At 43.0% G+C, this 12,080-nt stretch overlaps 1 protein-coding gene across 2 annotated transcripts in view; it reads left to right on the forward strand.

Annotated features, from left to right (window-relative positions):
• Positions 1–262: 262 nt before the first annotated feature.
• Positions 263–12,080, forward strand: part of SPOPL (speckle type BTB/POZ protein like) — a 74,297-nt gene continuing 62,479 nt past the window's right edge. The window contains exon 1 of one of the 2 annotated variants that reach the window (XM_038421521.2): positions 263–635. The gene's annotated coding sequence lies outside the window, so the exon portion shown is untranslated. The remainder of the gene's footprint in view (positions 636–12,080) is intronic. The other variant, XM_043505071.1, reaches the window with a different exon arrangement.

Genomic DNA, 12,080 nt, shown 5'->3' on the forward strand with positions numbered 1-12,080 from the left:
GCCTCAGCCACCGAGGGTGAAGGCCCTAACGTGCGGGGTGTGCTCGGGTGGGACAAAGCTCAGGGGCTGGAGAATCGCCAGGCGCGCGGGGCCGGCCCCTCTGCGGCAGTCTGGCTGGCAGGGCATGCCCGGCTCTGACGTGCTTTGCCAGGCAGCGTGGCCAAGGAGAGCGGGCGGAGGCCGCCCCGACCCGAGAGGCAACGCGACCCCCCAGGCTCGTGACAAAGCCCCCGCCCGTCACACCAGCGGGCCCGGGGCGGAGGCCGCCGTTGGAGGGGCGCGCGCGCGCGCGCGCGCGCGGGGAGCAGACCCCCCCTCGGCTGCGCAGCACGTGGCAGCGCCCAGCCCCGCGAGAACCCGGATGTGAGGTCATCCCTGCACGCAGCGTGACCCCCTCCCTGCCCGGAAGTGAGGCGGCTGGGGCTGTACGGGAGCCGGGAGGTGTCGGGCAGGGGTGGGTTGGGGCGGGGGGTCTGGGCTTCGTCCCCGGCGCTCGTAGCAAGGAAGGTTGTGAGGGGGCGGAAATGTGGCTCCGCGACCGCCCTGCCACGCCGCTCCCCCCTCCCACCGGGCACCAGTGACCGCCCGCCAGCATGAGACCCGCCGCCGAGCCGCTTAGCCCGCGCCGCGCTCCGGTAAGTTCCCGAGCCCCAGGGCTCCTCCGTCTGCACCCGGGGGGTCTCCGCCCTTGGCCTTTGCTAGCAGCCCGGGCTCTGTCGCCCCCTCCCCGCCCTAGGGCCGCCGGGGGACACGGGCCCCGCAGACAGTAGGGAGGCCCCGCTCCCCGGGCCAGTGGCTCTCCGCGCCCCTCCGCCGGGGCGTGCCCGGGATTCCCGGGGGCAGGTCTACGCACCGCCCCCTCCCGGAGACCGCAGCCTTCCTCCCCGCGACAGCGCTCCTGCGGCAGCGAGCTCTGACTGTCCCCGTCCCGCCCTCAGGCCCCAGCGGAGGGGCCGCGATCTCGGCCCTTCTCTCGTAGCGAGGCCTGGCACACTGTGCCCTCCTTCCCTCCCTTCTCCCTCACCCCAACACTGACTCCCAGGCAGGGGAGTGAGGCCTTGCCCCCAGTCCTGCACGCTGGCTGGGACTCCACTCCCTTTCCCCTGGCAGCTGCTCCCCAGGATGCAGGAATTGTGCAAGGAAAGCGTGTGGAGTTCAGCTTATCTGGGGAGTGATGCAGGGCAGACTCATAGAGAAGGGTCAATGACCCTCCGTTCCCCTAATTTTTCAATCCCTTACACATCCCCCATGGAAAGGAGTGGGGAGAGGGTCTTCTGGCTTTCCCTCAGACACCTCTTACATTTCTTTCTGCTTGTAATCTATCACGTACCCCACCCTTTCCCCCTCTTATCTAGGGGTTTGAATAGCCAATGATGATGTGGACTCCTCGTTTCAAATGTGGAGCTTCTATTCCCATTGGGGTAGTAGCTTGGAAACAGGGCAGGAAGGTTCCTTGGTTCCTTTTGCTGAGGTCTTGATACTTGTGCCCCCAAGTGCTGCAGCAGCTATTCTGTGAATGAGTTCTATTCTAACAGATGAATTAATTTTGGGAAATATTTTAATGAATGGTGACAGTGGAAAGCACTGGTCTGCATCCTTCCTTACCCCAAAAGCAACTTGTCTCAACCTGATCATCAACCTATGAGGTAGAAAGATCAGTTTGTGATTTATTTCCTCTGTGTATACATCTGTATAACATCTAGAGAGGGAACACTCTAGTATGAACTAATTAAATAGGCTGAGGGAGACAAGAAAGTGACTATCCAAATCTTATTTAATTGTTGTTTGTTTATCCTGTGCTTATTGCCTGGACTTTTCCTACTTATTTTCTGACACAAAATTGTAATGTGGGCTGTAGCCTTCTAAGAAAATTCCACATCTTCCTCCTCAGAACAACAACAAAATTGTTGCCTTGTTTTGGATTGTGTAACTTGCAGAACTTAATTCTAAATGATGGCAATGAATAGTATATTCAATATCACCCTGGATTCATCCACTACAGTTTGGGCTGTTAATGAATATAACTGTGCTTGGGACTTGATCATAACACAGTTGTCTCTTACCTGGTTAAAATTGCTACAGTTTGGAGCATGAACAGGAAATAAGTTGTCTAAAGCGGTCTTTCACATGGTTATGTGATCAAGTGAAATCCAGTTTATATCTCAAATTTTACTGTTCAACTTCAGTGTCTCGATGTGGTGGTACTGTATTGTAGGCAAGGCATTTTAAGACAGGTGACAGTTAAAGGGCAGATCGTATTTTAATAAGGGAAAGACCGTGAATAAACTAAATTAACATGAACAAAAATATTACTAACTCTTTCAAAAGTATACCTTAAGAATGAAGTGTATTGTTTTGTATTGTAATAAACTCTGTTAACTTTGAAGATATTGTGAACATGATAGCTTAGTTTATTTTTAAAGTGCAGTTTTGCTCTGTAAGAGTATTTATATTTTTATTCCGATTAATGCCTAGCTCTTACATGGTGGTGTTCATCCATACGTATCCAAGGGTTAATTAAAAAAAAAATCATTTGTCCGATGTTTGAGGGTCAGTGGCTTTCAAATTAAATGTGTTTACATGAATCAAAAGATGGAGTTTCTAGCTGTAAGCCATGCAGAGTCAATGTGGGATCTGATATTCAAGCTGGGTTCTTTCCTATTCTTTGTAACAGTTCTGCAGAATAAATTATGCTCTCAGTGTTTCATGTGGTTTGAACGGTACAAAGAAATTCTTCTGGTGCTGGAATTAAAGTTGAGGTATCATGGGATAACATGGGGCTTTTTTAGTTAAAGTTTTCAGACAAAACTATTTATTTCTATAGGCTTTTCTGAGATAGCTTTCCAGAATTATGAAAATAGGAACAAATCAATCTCTTTTACTTAACTGTTCTGAAGGAATAAAACGGGGTGAGCATGTTAAGGGGGCACAGGAAATCACACACGTGTCTGAAATTTACTTAATATCCTTACAGCTAACTCTTAGGAGTCCTATACCTGAGAGTAGGGAAATGCATTTTTTCTCTAATTCTTGATTTTTTTTTTGTTTGCATTTAACAGCGTGTTTGTATGCCTGTTTTACTGTTTCTGCTGCATAGTCATTTTTCCCTTTGTGTGGATCTTTCAGACAGCCATAGGGGAAAGAGAAACATTTTAAAATAATATTTGTAAAACCACAAAACACTGCAGAGGCAAGTATAGTATCTGAAGTGAGCTGTAGCTTACGAAAGCTTATGCTCAAATAAATTTGTTAGTCTCTAAGGTGCCACAAGTACTCCTTTTTCTTTTTTACTTCTAATTCAGTCCTTTGAAACTGAGTAGATCTCAAGTTGACATATTTTTAAAATATCCAGAAATATTCCTCTCGAGTCTTCGTGCCACACTGAACAGCCATTAAACAGACTTCTACCAGATTTTAATTTCAACAACTAATAATTGTTTATTTGTTTTCAAAGTATGTAACTTGTTGAATTCTTAGTTACATAATCAAGGGCTTATTTAACTTGTGATATTGCAGAAATTGTAGATTCTGCAATATTAGGCTTCCACTGCAGTTATGACAGTGGGAGCTCCGGGGCACCCCACTCTCAGCCCTGGGCTGCCAACAGCTGAGCCCCCACTCTCGGCCCTGGGCGGCCGACAGCGGAAAATTGCAGAAGAGTAATAATGTGGACTTTATTGCCGCAAATAATAAGGTTCATTATTACTTTTCCACAATTTTCCATCGCTTGTCTACAGTTCGGCTGCAATTTTTTGACAATCATCCTGCAATTCAAGTAGGGCCATATGCGTGATTATCCATGAGGCCCTAGAAGACCATGGTCAATTAAACCTGTCGGTAGCTATCCATAAATTTATATGCCAGCAAAAATAAAAAAGAAACAATGGCAAAAATCTCCTGATAATTAAAAATAGGAAAAGCTTGTCTGCCTTTAACAGTCAATACATACTGATTACAATTCTTAGAGGGATATCAGCTTGAAGGCTAGTTATTTTCAGAAAATTCAATAAAAGTAACTTCAGTTAATAAATCTCTTTGCCAGTTTTTGTGGTTTTATGAGTATCTGAACTTTCTGAGCTGCAAATAAAAGAAACTGACTGCCTTATGCAGGGAAAATAGTTAAACCAGTTACTATCAACTGCACAAAGAAAACGTTTTAAAAACTATTTTTTCAAATATGTTTTGTTTATTGAAATAATTGGCGTTCTGATTCAGTTTTGAGTAGTGTTTAAGTTGATGATTTCTCTTTCTACTGACTCTTGCTTGTTTTGGTTTTTTTTGTCTCTTGTTTGAGCTACAAGCTTTTTTAAAACCTCTGCCTTTTTGTATTGTACTTCACTTTTCTTTTTACATCTTGCATCTTTGCAGAACTTTGTATTCTGAAACTGTTTCTTACCATAGTGAGTTCTAGGTGCTCAGATGCTATGGTGATAGGCTCAATATAATAACACAAGTTGCAAGTACCAAGATTCCTCATCATTTTCCCATTCTGTTTTTTTCCACTGTACTGGTGAGAAGTAGATTTGGGATGGCTTTTCCTCTAGTAGCATTCTCTGACTGGATCATGCTATTGAGAAGCATTCATGTGTTTTTGGAAAAGGAAATTCTTAGGCAAAACTTCAATAAAGTTAAGATTTTCTGCCGGAATAAGGCATTCTAACTGAGGCCATTAGATGTTAAACTAAGGTAACTGATTGCAAGCAATGTCAGACTAAGCGTTGCTTTTGTAAAATACCCCGATTTTGTAGTGTGTTTTTAAAATCAATGTCTTTTTTTTTTTTTTTTTTTTTTTAAAGCCATCCTTTTTTGCTTTCTGGGTATCTTCTTAACTTATTTAAAATTTTATATATGCAACTAAATATAAATGAAAAAGAGACAAATGCATTTATTCATATGTATATAAACTACTTGGGAATTTTACCCAACACCCAGGAAAGCAAGGATTAAGTCTAATCGCCAATTAAAACATATGGAACCTGGAGCCATGCCTTCTGCTGCTGCTTGAGTCCCTCCCTCACCACATGGGTAGAAGACCCTGGTAGAGGCCTGTGTGGGACTATGACTACACTGAACACTTCACAACGGTGCAGCTGTGCCACTGTAGCTGCACCGTTGTAAGGTGCACAGTGAAGCTGCTCTTTATTGACGGGAGCTCTCCCAGTGACAAAATAAAATCGCCTCCAACGAGGGGCGGTAGCTTTGTCACTGGGAGCACAGCTCCCGCTGATGAAACTGTCCACACCAGCGCTTTCCATCGTTAAAACTTTTGTCATTCAAGGGTGTGTTTTTTCACACCACCAAGCGATAAAAGTTTTAACAATGAAAGTGCCATTGTAGACGCAGCCTGTTTTTTAAATCCTGCTTCTGTCCCGCAATATCCACTCCCACATTGTTTCTTGAAAGTTTATCCCATTCCCACCTGCAAAAACCTTAGAGCCCACAAATCTCACATGCTACAAAAAAAATATAATTTTAATATATAAGTTAATATATAAAAGGAATTCAGACACATTTTTTACTAGTAAAAGAATAAAACAAATCTTGCTTAAACCATGTAAAAATACTAACTCCTGTTATAATAGATATCGCATCTCTTTCTATCCCTTCGTTAAATTTAAGTATTGAAACCTTTATTTAAAAAAAAAAAACTTGCGGTACATTGTTGAAATTCTATTTATGACAAACTGATGAGAGGTTTAGTGTTTTTCTGCAAATTCCTGCACTTTGAGTTCTTGTTTTTTGCCCACCCAATACCATCCATAGCAAAGTACATTTTACCTGCTCCTGTGATTATGGGATTGGATCTGCAGGATTCCAGTGTTGCTGCAGGGCTCTAGACCCTGGCTTTCCGCTGGCTGAACTCTGCATCCTTCTATTCCTGCCCAGACCCCCACACGCCAATCAATTATGTTGCCCTTCCACACACAGTATCAATTGATTTACCCCCTCCCCCCAAATTAATTTATTCAGATTGCATTCAAATTAAGAGTCTTCAGCTAGTGTGGCACTAGGGGGGCTTGGTGGGGCTAAAGAGTCTCCCCTACACCAGACCCCATTCTACCCAAAACTGAGCATCAGGCTGGAGGGCTGTCAGACTAGCAGGTGTCTAACATCCCATTTTAAAGATGTTATGCATCTTGGACTGTACGGTCTTTGAGGCATGAACTGTCTTTGTTATATGTTTGTACAGCATCTAGCACAGTGGAATCCTAGTGCATGATGGGGGCTTCTAAGTAAGTGCTTGACTTATGCCTCTTATTCCACTCGGAACTTATGGCCTTCACTACTGCTTTTCATGATCTCTTGATGCAGTCCTAGCTTCTCCCCGTGAAATTTTAATGATGTTCAGTTCTGCTTCTGTTGTGCATTTCCAAGTTGTACTTGATCTGTCTTGTTGCCTCTTGCCATGGGAATTCTTATTCAGTGCCTGTCGTATTATATTGTTTGGTTCCTTCCTCCATGTGTGCCCTAGCTATCTCAATTTCTGTTCCATAATTTTCTGTCTTCAACTGTCTGATATTATGGATTGTGTAAGGCATCTGCTTAGTTTAGATCATAGCATCTTGATGAGCCTCCAAGTTTCAGTGTCCTGTAGTAAAACAGATTTTTACAATGGTATTAAATATTCAACTTCAGCTTGGAGGACAAGATTTCTGTTTCTCCAGATTGGCTTTAGGGTTACAAAGGCATGTTTGGCTTTTCCTATTGTAGCTCTAATATCTTTCTGTTCCACATGTTGTTTTGTTTACAGTGCTGCCAAGACGTGATGTCAGACCTGTTGAGCTAATTGAACCTACAAATTTACCATAACTGTGAGCTCAGCTGTGAAAAGTGAAAGTTCATAAAGTGGACAGGGATGGTGTCCCTAGACTCTGTTTGCCAGAAGCTGGGAATGTGCAACAAGGGATGAATCGCTTGATGATTACCTGTTCTGTTCATTCCCTCTGGGGTACCTGGCATTGGCCACTGTCGGAAGACAGGATACTGGGCTAGATTGATCTTCGGTCTGACCCAGTATGGCTGTTCTTGTGTTCTAATAACCTATGATAAATGTTGAAAGGAAAAGATGAAAAAGGGGGGAGACGGACTGAATTAGTACAAGTGAAAAGGTTTACTGATATAATTCAAGGACTGTTAAGAATAATGGTTGGTAAACAAGAAAAGTGGGGACTGGAAATCCATGAACCAAAATTGGTATGTTGGAAATTAGGCCTAATTGGTAGCTGAAATAATTAAGGATGTTCTACCCATCGCTCACTTTTGAGATCCTTAAGAGGGGAATTTTTGGGGACAGATGTGAATTCTGGCTGACTGAAAAACAAGAGAAGGGGAAGGAGCAATCTTCGCCATCGTGACTGACACCCACATCCTCCTGGGCTCGGGCCTTCTTTGTTCTAGTTCTGAAAGATGTCCTGACCAATCTGGGCCAGAGAGAGGGACCTCAATGATATCTCCACTGGCTCTGGCTAAATCCCAGGATGTGAGACTTTGTCACAAACCTCCCTGCCCACTGTGTGTTCTTTTTCTTTACCACCTTATTTCTTTTTTCCTATTCTTCTTCTTTTGCCTTCTGTTTGATAAAATTCTGGCTCAATTGGCCAAGACTATATTTTACAACACTGCAGTAAGCCTGTGACCAAAGAGACAGCTAAAAGCAATGCCCTAAACAGCCAGATGCTGGTGCAAGTTTGCCTTCTTTGGGAGTGGCTGATAAGACTATGTGCTCTGCTTGTGTTTTTTCAATCAGCAAAGTTGCAAGTGAGCGTCAACAGTAGAGACAGGTTTCAGAATAGCAGCCGTGTTAGTCTGTATTCGCAAAAAGAAAAGGAGTACTTGTGGCACCTTAGAGACTAACAAATTTATTAGAGCATAAGCTTTCGTGAGCTACAGCTCACTTCATCAGATGCATTTGGTGGAAAAAACAGAGGAGAGATTTATATACACACACAGAGAACATGAAACAATGGGTTTATCATACACACTGTAAGGAGAGGTTTCAGAGTAGCAGCCGTGTTAGTCTGTATTCGCAAAAAGAAAAGCAGTACTTGTGGCACCTTAGAGACTAACAAATTTATTAGAGCATAAGCTTTCACGAAAGCTTATGCTATAATAAATTTGTTAGTCTCTAAGGTGCCACAAGTACTGCTTTTCTTTTTACTGTAAGGAGAGTGATCACTTAAGATAAGCCATCACCAGCAGCAGGGGGGGGGGGGGGAGGAGGAAAACCTTTCATGGTGACAAGCAAGGTAGGCTATTTCCAGCAGTTAACAAGAATATCAGAGGAACAGTGGGGGGTGGGGTTGGGGGGAGAAATACCATGGGGAAATAGTTTTACTTTGTGTAATGACTCATCCATTCCCAGTCTCTATTCAAGCCTAAGTTAATTGTATCCAGTTTGCAAATTAATTCCAATTCAGCAGTCTCTCGTTGGAGTCTGTTTTTGAAGCTTTTTTGTTGAAGGATAGCCACTATTAGGTCTGTAATCAAGTGACCAGAGAGATTGAAGTGTTCTCCGACTGGTTTTTGAATGTTATAATTCTTGACGTCTGATTTGTGTCCATTCATTCTTTTACGTAGAGACTGTCCAGTTTGGCCAATGTACATGGCAGAGGGGCATTGCTGGCACATGATGGCATATATCACATTGGTAGATGCGCAGGTGAACGAGCCTCTGATAGTGTGGCTGATGTGATTAGGCCCTATGATGGTATCCCCTGAATAGATATGTGGACAGAGTTGGCAACAAGCTTTGTTGCAAGGATAGGTTCCTGGGTTAGTGGTTCTGTTGTGTGGTGTGTGGTTGCTGGGGAGTATTTGCTTCAGATTGGGGGGCTGTCTGTAAGCAAGGACTGGCCTGTCTCCCAAGATCTGTGAGAGTGATGGGTCGTCCTTCAGGATAGGTTGTAGATCCTTGATGATGCGTTGGAGAGGTTTTAGTTGGGGGCTGAAGGTGATGGGTAGTGGCGTTCTGTTATTTGCTTTATTGGGCCTGTCCTGTAATAGGTGACTTCTGGGTACTCTTCTGGCTCTGTCAATCTGTTTCTTCACTTCAGCAGGTGGGTATTGTAGTTGTAGGAATGCACGATAGAGATCTTGTAGGTGTTTGTCTCTGTCTGAGGGGTTGGAGCAAATGCGGTTATATCGTAGAGCTTGGCTGTAGACAATGGATCGAGTGGTATGATCTGGATGAAAGCTAGAGGCATGTAGGTAGGAATAGCGGTCAGTAGGTTTCCGATATAGGGTGGTGTTTATGTGACCATCGCTTATTAGCACCGTAGTGTCCAGGAAGTGGCTCTCTTGTGTGGACTGGTCCAGGCTGAGGTTGATGGTGGGATGGAAATTGTTGAAATCATGGTGGAATTCCTCAAGGGCTTCTTTTCCATGGGTCCAGATGATGAAGATGTCATCAATGTAGCGCAAGTAGAGTAGGGGCATTAGGGGACGAGAGCTGAGGAAGCGTTGTTCTAAGTCAGCCATAAAAATGTTGGCATATTGTGGGGCCATGTGGGTACCCATCGCAGTGCCGCTGATTTGAAGGTATACATTGTCACCAAATGTGAAACAGTAGAGACAGAAACTGCATTTTTCTATCTCTGCTGTTCTTTTTTTTCCCCTGTTGTGTGTTTTGTTTTTGTTTTGCCTTCTAGGAAACGGAATCAGACTTGAGCCGCAGCAGCAAAAACGTCCACTTCAGCCCATCTCAGCTAACTTCTTTTTGGGGAAAAGAAAAGGACAGTTATTACCATCTTCAATACCATCTAAGACAGGGGTCCCCAACGCGGTACCCGCGGGTGCCATGGCATTTTTGTGCACTCACAGGACACTCCGGTGCCAAAATGCCGCCAAGAAGTGTTGCCGTTTCTCGTCGGCATTTCAGCAGTGACGCTTATTGCCACTTTTCAGAATAGCAGTCATGTTAGTCTGTATTCACAAAAAGAAAAGGGAGTACATTGTGGCACCTTAGAGACTAACAAATTTAACGCTTATTGCCATTGCCGCTTCTTGGCAGGGGGGTGTCTGGGGCCCTCCACAGTCTTCTGGGAATAGCAATATGCTATTTCCACAAGAAAGGTTGGGGACTACTGATCTAAGAGACTGACGGACCAGAGGGGTGTCTCTTTAAAAACTCGCTTCAGCTAAAGAGAAAATGAAAACTTTATTTAATATTTTTTGTTTCAAATGCTTTAACTGTTTTCCTTTATCTGTATCTTTAATAACAGGTTAAAAAAATAATAGTGTGGTTTCCATGGTTCTAAGTAGATTGATATCTCTATTACCAACCCCTGAACCCTGTTTAAAACTGGTTTAAACTGTTTAAAGTTTCAGGGTCATGCTCGCACTTTTGACTCTTTGGGCCCATAGTCTATCAGAATTAATATAACAGACCTCATCTATGTCAATTCCAGTAAGTGCCATTGGTGATTTTTATTGTGTTGATTCTCATCGTTTTTGTTTTCTTGGTGTTGATTCAGCCCTATTAGTTGTGCATAAGCCTGGAGATCACTTGTTTTAGCTTGCCTATCTCTGTGGGTATGGGACATCACATTGATCTCATCTGCAAAGACGAGATCTTCTGGCTTCTCTGTGAAAGTCCATTGTATCCATCTCAGTTGTTCTGTGGTCTTTCTCAGTACCCCATCCATTACTAATAGATGAAGGTCTTGAATTAGGTGACATAAGACATCCTTGTCTGACTCTGGTTGTTACCTCTAATGGCTTCATCAATTTGCTGTTATGTATTACTTGACGTGTCATATTTTTCATAGAAGCTCTGAATGATCAGTGTCATTTTTGGAGGCATTCCATAGTGGCATAGTTACTTCCATAAGGTATGTCTAGCCACTGTGTCAAAGGCTTTTTGGAAATCTATGAAATTCATAGAGTGTGACTGATATTTGATCAACGGTTCTGGGATATGTAGGATTACTATTTGAGCTATGCATGGTTTCTCCTGTTCAGCCCTGCTTGTTGTCATAGCCTTGAATCTACAGCTTTCTTTATTCTGTCTAGAATGATGTAAATATATTAATTGGAATGGACAACAGTTGAATGCCTCTCCAGTTTTTACACTGACTGAGGTCCTTTTCTTTGGCAGCTTCACTGTATGACCATTGTTACACTTGTTTCCTATTTTTTCTTTTCCCCATATCTTTATAAGAGGCCTTTCAAAGTGTCTTCTGCCTTCTTTGAGTCCTCTTTAAGCACTGCTGCAATAACATCTCCTTTCCCCCTGTCCTATCCCGCATATCCCATTGCTAGGTTGTCTGAGTTTCCCAGAATACTTTGTTTTCATGACAATCCGTTTAAGGCACCTTCCTGTGCAGTGGCTGTCCCCTTCAGCAGAGGCAGTGACACCACACTGCCGCAGCTATTTGTGTACACACTGGGGCAGACATCACTGCTTTAATTTTCATTGATCCAGGTTTGGAACGTAATGTTTGCACCATAAAGGCTGGAAATTTTTTTTTAAATGAAAGCCTCAATTTGATAGAAATTTTTGTTTATCCTGAGAAGATGACTACTCACTGTAGCTTAGTAGATTTTTTAGTATTGTGCTTGCATGTGCATATAAGCAGAGTATGAAGTTGTGCCTATATAATGCAGAAATGTCTCAGTTTTAGGGACAAGGTGGGTTACCTAACATCTTTTTTTGGACTCACTTTTGTTGGTGAGAGAGACAAGCTCTTCAGGCTCTCTCTGTAAGCTTGAAGGCTTGTCTCTGTCACAAACAGAAGTTGGTCCAATAAAAGATATTACCTCAGCCACCTTGTGTCTCAAATATCCTGGGACTGACACAGCTACAATAACACTGCATACAAAAATGGAAGATGATATTTTTAGGGGTCATTTTCAATTATTTGTAACTTTGGCAATTTTTTTTACCTGCAGTTTTGCAGGTTTATGCTCAGTTTGGGAGCAAACTTTTAAAAAATTTTTAACTTTTATTTTTGAGAACATTTGACAGAGCAAAAGACCCTATGTTCAGTTGGTGAAAATTTTAATTTGTCAAGAAAGAGGTCTTTTAAAAATGTACAAGATATAATGTATGTAAATTATTTTATGTAATCTCTTAACTGACT

The sequence above is a fragment of the Dermochelys coriacea genome, chromosome 11 (genome assembly GCF_009764565.3).
Source record: "Dermochelys coriacea isolate rDerCor1 chromosome 11, rDerCor1.pri.v4, whole genome shotgun sequence".
In the NCBI taxonomy this organism is placed as follows: Eukaryota; Metazoa; Chordata; order Testudines; family Dermochelyidae; genus Dermochelys; species Dermochelys coriacea.